Raw genomic sequence first — 7,001 nt, 5'->3', positions numbered from 1 at the left:
GTAGGCTGAGACTTGTGTCTTGAGTGGGAGAGTGCTTTGGCGAAGAAGTGGGTCTGAGAGTTCTTTTTTCAGGTCAGTCTTGCTTCTCATTAACCGTGGCCCATCACAGGTTAATAAGCCTTACTGAGCTGGCCTTCCCTCCAGTGCTCAGTCACTCCTGCGCTTTGGTCTCTGGCTCATTTTCTTCATTTCAAACCCCGATGCCAAGATTGAGGTGGAAGGTGCTGACGCATTGTCCTCTACAGAGAGGGCTTGGAAATGGTTCCGTATTCTAGGTTCATGGCACCATTTCCTCTTGAGCCCTCTTGTCCCAAGCTGCCGAGCGTGGTCACTCAGACCAGCCACTCACCCAGACAGGACAAGTCAGAGAGGCTCATGCACAATGGTTTTCTTGTTTGTAGCACTTTGGTCTCCAGAAGTTTTCCTTAGAAGGGTTTGAAGGTGTTGACCAAGGACTTTGTCTTTCGTGGATTTTTAAAGGAAGATGACTTTCATATCCCATTCGTATCCCAGTTATTTTATGGCCGTGGGAAGTGTTGATCGGATAATAGCTGTGAAGGACTTTGAAGAATGGAGCTTTTTATTTGCATGTGAAAAAATGGATGGAAGGTCTTGCCATTCCCACTAAGGAGGTCACTCCCTAGCCTTTTTCTTTGTTCCAGAACCCCCGTCATAGGAACCAGTCCACCTGAGGCTACCTTCTATCAGTTTTCAGCTTACCTTTCCTGGCTTATCTCTGAGGAGCAGAGGTCATGGGGTGAGCCCTGGCTAAAAACCAACAAATGTCAATAACTGCAGTAAAAAGATATGTAGATAGTTTGGGTTTGATAGGAAGAGTCCCGAAGGAGAGAATATTCTAGAGAAAGTTACCAGGGTATGCAATAGCATGGGCTCTGGGTGGAGGTAGAGGCCCGGAAGGTTTGTAGCATAGGGTGAGAGATTGGGATGGTGGGGTGGTGGCATCCAGGAGTGTACAGGTGCTGGGGCAAGGCCATGCTAGGTGCAGCCACCCCTCAGGCGTTTTCCTTTCACAGGTTGGAAGCTTAGCTGGGTGGGCCCTTCATGGTGCTAATTTCTTTATCAATTCCAGCCCCTCTTTCAGTACATGCCTTAGCTATAACATTAAATTGCCTAGTGCTTTTTTCTCTCCAAACTGCACATTTTGTGTTTCTTTCTGTCTCATTGCTCTTTTCCGTTGTAGATCTGCATAAGAGTTACTGGCATTAACTATGCCTGGCACAATGGTATGCTATCTTAAAACACTCCTAAAGAAACCAGCTCGTTACTTTTAAATTTAGCCTCAGGCAAGTTCTGAGAGCATGGGCAGAAGGAAGCCAGATTCTTTGTCAAAATACCCTACAAATGATCTCATAGCCCAGTTGCTAATAGAGACCTTGTTTTCTTCTGAACCCTCTTGAGCTGGTCCCCCACAGTCTACATTATTTCCAGCACTACTATTGTCCAGCTGTTACTATAATGGCCCACTAAGCTTTGCTTATAGCATTCAACCTCAAACACAGAGCAGAGAGAACAAACTGGAATTGAGTGAGGCTATACAGTGATCAAAGTCCACCCCCAGTGACATACTTCCTCCAGCAAGGCTCTGTCTCCTGAAAGTTCCATAACCTCCCCAATAACACCTCCATCTGAGGGCCGAGTAGTCAAACAGCCTATGGGAACATTTGTCATTCAAACCACCACAGTCACATAAACGTGGAGCTTAGATGGCAGATTCAGAGTGACGTGTTCATATGTGCACTGTCAAAACCCAACAACCGACGGGAGCTTGCCTGTGTTTCTGTCAGGTCGCTGGTTGGGTTGTATGGCAGTATGCCAGTTCAGGAAGTAAGGGGTTGGAACTGCTGCAGTGGCCCTGTGAAGGTGAAGAGACGCCTTCCCAGGGGTTCAGAGGCAGACTCAAGGACAGCGGCAGAAAGCGAAGTGTCTTTGGTGACTGGATGGAGCGTGCGTGCATCAATCCAAATTGGGACAAGGGGAAGAGATATAGACAGACACAGGTGAGCAGAAAATACAAGCTTAGTTTGTGACATTTTAGACTTGGGATCCCTAATGGACCTTTGAGTAACAGTTCATGTGTATGTTTGAGTCTGAAGTTGGGGGAGAGGTTAGGCCGAGAGGGTTGTGTTTGGGGGCACAGTAGGCAAGCTCACCAAGAAGGGGTTATGCTCAACGTCAAAGAAGCATTGTGCTTAAGACAGAACTCAAGAAGCACCAAAATGTAAAGGAAAGCACCCCTCAAAGGCAGTGTGGGCCACCCCCACCTTGTCATCTTCTGGACACTGCCTCCCTTGCTGCTGACCTCTGGCTTTTTAGCGTAGTCTCGAGCTTGCTGGAAGCCTCACTTGGAGGACTGAGCTCCCCGTGGAAGTGACATGGCTGCCCAGTCTTCGTCTGGTGCCATTGTTCCCTTTGCTGTTGGGACTGTGCTAGTGTCTCATTTTCAGTACTGGCTTCTGCTGCCTTTGTTTCTTTTATTCTCCTTTGTCCCTCTTCACAAGTCTTGGTTCAGCAAGGGTAGCAGGGGCCAGGAGAACCCTGGGCCCAAGTGGCCCCATCCTCTGTCTTTGGTAAACCACTCAGATAATGTCTGTTCTGGACCTGACCCATCACCTCTCCTGTATCCCCAGGCATCCTCCAGATGACTTTTCTGCTTGAGTAAACTGGTGTCTGGGTTTTACCATCCTCTTCTCGGGCAGCAGATTCACTCTGCACGGTGGTGGGTGGTTCCTCAGCCCTGACTGGAAAACCACAGCGGTGCTTGTTACACCAGGAGGACTGTTATATTTGGCTGCTGAAGGTAGGGTTGTGGGTTCTAAACCACCACCCCCTTCCACAGACTCAGCACAGACCCAAAGGGAAGGGAAGGGAAATGTGTGTGGGGCTGCTTTGAAGCCTGAAGCATTTTCCCTGAGGTCTATTCCAGCACTGAACTCAGTCACGACTGCCTTTTCTGACTCCTTTCCAAAGCAAAGGGAAGCAGATGAGGGTCCTGCCCCAGTGGGGCTAGCTCTGTTAGAGGCTGCAGAGAGAGAGCGAGCTGGTATATACTGACTCTGCAGTCAGGGAGCAAGTCTAAACACAATTTACCTTTATTGGGATTGGGTGTGTGTGTGTAAGGGAGCGAGAGACAGAAACATCCACAAGAGTCTGTTCTCTCCCTCCACCATATGGATTTTAAGGATCAAACTTGGGTCATCGGGCTTGGTGGCAAGTGCCTTTGCCTGCGGAGTCATTTCCCTGGCCCAGGAGCCAGAGTTTTTGAAGCAATGGCTGCAGTGGTGGTTGGAGTGGAAATGGGTTATGGCAGGTGTCCTCGGTGCTCCAGGGTGCTGTCAAAGTCTGCTATCCCAGACGACTCCCGGTTTCCCTTCCGCTTCTACTGTGTGGGTGCTGAAGATTTGGCGGTCTCCTTTCCAGGCCTCTTAGGAGTCAGCTGTCTGCCATCCAGCCCTGCTCATGTGACTCCTGGGCCTGCAAAGCCCTGTCCACCTGCACCATCTTCAAGCCTTTCGACTATGCACTCATCATATACATGCACATGCAGCAGCCCACACACAGCAGCTTCACACACCCAGCCTGGCTTTAGACTCAGTTCCTCGGACATGAATGATTTCTCCCCAAGTGTTTCAGATTGGGTTGGGTTCCCCAGCTGCTGGGTTAGGCAGTTCCCAAAGTTAAAATGAATTACATAAAATGTCGTTTCTACCTCGGTTTGATCTCTTCTCTGCTTTGGATGCCCCTTACCTCCAGTTTGGAGCAAACACCATTCTTATGCCCTGCCTCAGTCTGCTCCAAGGGGTCCATGCAGCCTACAGGGTAGGGTAGGGCAGGATTTGAAGGAGAGCTGGGCCTGCGACTGGGAAGGAGTGGCGATTTGGCTTTGGCCTCTTTGCTGGCTCTCTTGCCACTCCCAACATCTGCACGACCACTAGTGTGTCCTTCGCACTAACCCACCCCCACCCCCTCCACCCCTCCCCCCTCCTCCCACCCCCACCCCCCAGTCACTAATTCTCAGCCAGTGTAGAGTTCCTGCTTGGCCTCTGCCCCACCTCCCACCGAGTCCCTGTTCTTGTCTGTGTGGAGGAGGAAGCAGAGGGTGTTAGACTGCCCAGTTCTCAGGGAGCGGCCATGTTCCCCCTCTCAGTGCTAATGGTGCCTTCATTTTAACAGTCACTTAGTTAAGACAGGAGCCTCAGGTCAGTGGGGAGCAGAATCCTTTTCACTCATTTATTTTCCAAAGGCACTGACTGAACATGTGGCCTGGGGATTCACGTGACCATTGGCTGTCTCCTTAGGACGTCCTTAGCAATTCTCTTCATGTAGATTCTCGCACATTTGCCGCCCTGCAATGCTTACTCCAAGTCACATTTTTTTTTTTTTTTTTTTTTACGTTTGTGTTGCGGGAAGCTACCCCATCATCATGCCACCTAGAAGGTGAGGGTCACAGGAGGGGAGGTTTGAAAAACAAAGCACCACGTCTCTGAGGGCAGCATCAGGCACTCACCTGAGCCCCAGTGGAAGAGGGACTGTGGCTGCCACTGACAGCCATTGCTGCCACAAAAGTCTCAAGAGTTCCCAGGGCTCAGGAAGCCCTACTTTAGTGGCATTTGGTGACTCAGGAAAGAAGGGGGCTTCTCTTCCCATACAGAACCTGGGTTTGGCCTCAGGGCCTTGGGGAACTAACAGACCATAGGAAGTTTCTGCAGTCTCAAGAGGCAGGTGAGACCTGCAGGTGGTGCCTCAATGGCGCCCCCTGGAGGCAGTGGTGAGAAGCTTTCTACAAACCCATGGGACCAGAGCAGGAGAGGGCATCTCTGTGGGTGGATGGCGGCTGACCACATTTGAGAAGCCCCGTTCCCGAAGTTTCCAAGAAGTAGATGAAAGAAGTGAGATCAGACAGGCAGGAGCCCTGCCAAACCTGTCTGTGCTTTCTGGGGACACAGAGCAGGTGCAATCTGCAGGGATTTCTGATAGGCTAGTTTCTTTAGAAAAGTAGACATTTGTGATTGATTTTTGGTTCTGTTGTGGTTACTGAAATTAGAATTGGTTGAATCTTAGCCTGCAAGAGACTCTGGGACTGAAGACCTTAACTCTAAAACAAACAGGCCCTTCGGTTTGTGTTAAGTTACCTGGCTTTATTTTATTTTATTATTCTGGCTTTGTTTTGCTTTCTCATATTTGACTATTCTCTTTCTTTCCTATGCTAGGAAAACTAATTTTAGGGGGATGGCCTGGTGAGTAAATTAAACAATGACCAAAGGAGGAGGGGGGAGAAGCTAGATTTGGATTCTAATAGGTATTTCTGTCCCCCCCCTCCCGCCCCCATAACTTTCTTTGCTGATGCAGTAAGCCAGATAAGCCAAATTGAAGAAGTGTAACAACAGGTTTCTTGAGAGAAAGTCTTGGGTGGATTCTCTGGACCCAAAGATCAAGGCTAGAGAAGTTGCACCCCTTCCCCCTCCAACTAAAGCAGGGAAATTTTATAGGTTGTAGGCCAGGGGTGATGATGTGTCCACCACAAGCTGGGTTTGTGCCCAAGTATGGTCAAAGCTGAGTGCTTAAGCCGGCAACTTCAGGGGAGGAAGCCATGTAGCTGCCAAGAATGTGGAACTGGGCTTTTTGGTACCTTTCCTTTGTTTGGAGACTCTCTGAGCAGGCGAGGTTTGGAAGCAGGGGTGGGGCTTTCCAGATCGTGCAGGGGGGAGCTGGAGTCTCCAACCTGACAGATTCATCTAATGTCGTCTTTGACACACAAAAATGGTAAAGATAGAAGGGGACAGACAGTCAGGGCACAGTGCTGCCTTCAGGGAGACGGAGCCCAGATCTTCAGGCCCTTTTTGGGGTGGGGAGGGGGCAGCTCCATCTCCTATTCTCTGCAGGTTTTCAGATGTGCTTCCTAGCTTACTCTTCATGGTTCCCACAGCTTACTTTTTTTATATGACCCAGGTCCACCTGCCTAGGGATGGTAGTGCCCCACAGACATGCTCACGGGACAATCTGATGGAGGCAGTTCTTCAGTTGAGGCTTCCTCTTAGGTGACTCAGCTTGTGTCAAGATGACAAAATCAGCACAGTTACCCACAGGAGACCCCAACCAGTTCTGGCCTGTTGGCCTTCCCTGATAGGAGGGCCTTTGCGGAGGGTCATTAGACCTTCACCTGAAACTGACCATGCACTCCTCCTACGCACCCCTTCTCCACTAAAGGGAGAGCTCTTGGGAGGCTGTCGTCCATGCTGCTATTGGTGGGATTCTGGGTGATTAAACTGTTTTCAATGGTAAGAACTAGACCTGGCAGCTGGAGAGATGATTCTGGTTAAGGGTCATACTACTTACTATTCCACATGACCTGAGCACCACACCAGGCAGCTCACAACTGTCAATAACTCCAGCTCCAGGGGATCTGATGCCTCTGGATGCTCCAGGCCCCTGTACTCGGTGCACAAAACCACACACAGACACAAGATTAAAAAATAATACTAGATCTTCAAAAAGATAAGAATCAGGGATCTCAAGAAGATGGCCACACAAGCCAAAGTATTTTGTTTGGCAGGGCCAAAACTTGGGCTTTTTTTAGGAAGGGTGTGTAGCCTTGCGGGATCAATTGAACATATCCAGCCAGGTCTTGCTGGGGTCTATGCCTATCTCAAAGGGTTTCCGGGACACCCTCTGAGTGAGTGGAGCTCAGCTTCACAGTCTCACACCATTTGCTGATCTAGAGCCCACAGGGAGAAATGCAACTTGAGTGTGACTTCAAGGACTGGCTGTGGAGGAATTTGAATTTCTGCCAAGTGGCTTCTTCATATTTTCTGAAAATGGAATTTTGTCTTATTTAGCCCTTTGATAGAATAGACAGTACCTTCTTTTACATTTTTCACAATTTCCCCTCTCTTTACTACCTTAAGAAAACCTGAACTAATGGTCTGACTCTTGTTTGGAGTAGTCATCATAACACACTCCTGATAGGATACAGAGGTTTTGCT

Source organism: Peromyscus eremicus, chromosome 2, assembly GCF_949786415.1.
Source record: "Peromyscus eremicus chromosome 2, PerEre_H2_v1, whole genome shotgun sequence".
NCBI lineage: Eukaryota > Metazoa > Chordata > Mammalia > Rodentia > Cricetidae > Peromyscus > Peromyscus eremicus.
Note: the sequence above shows the minus strand (reverse complement) of the source record.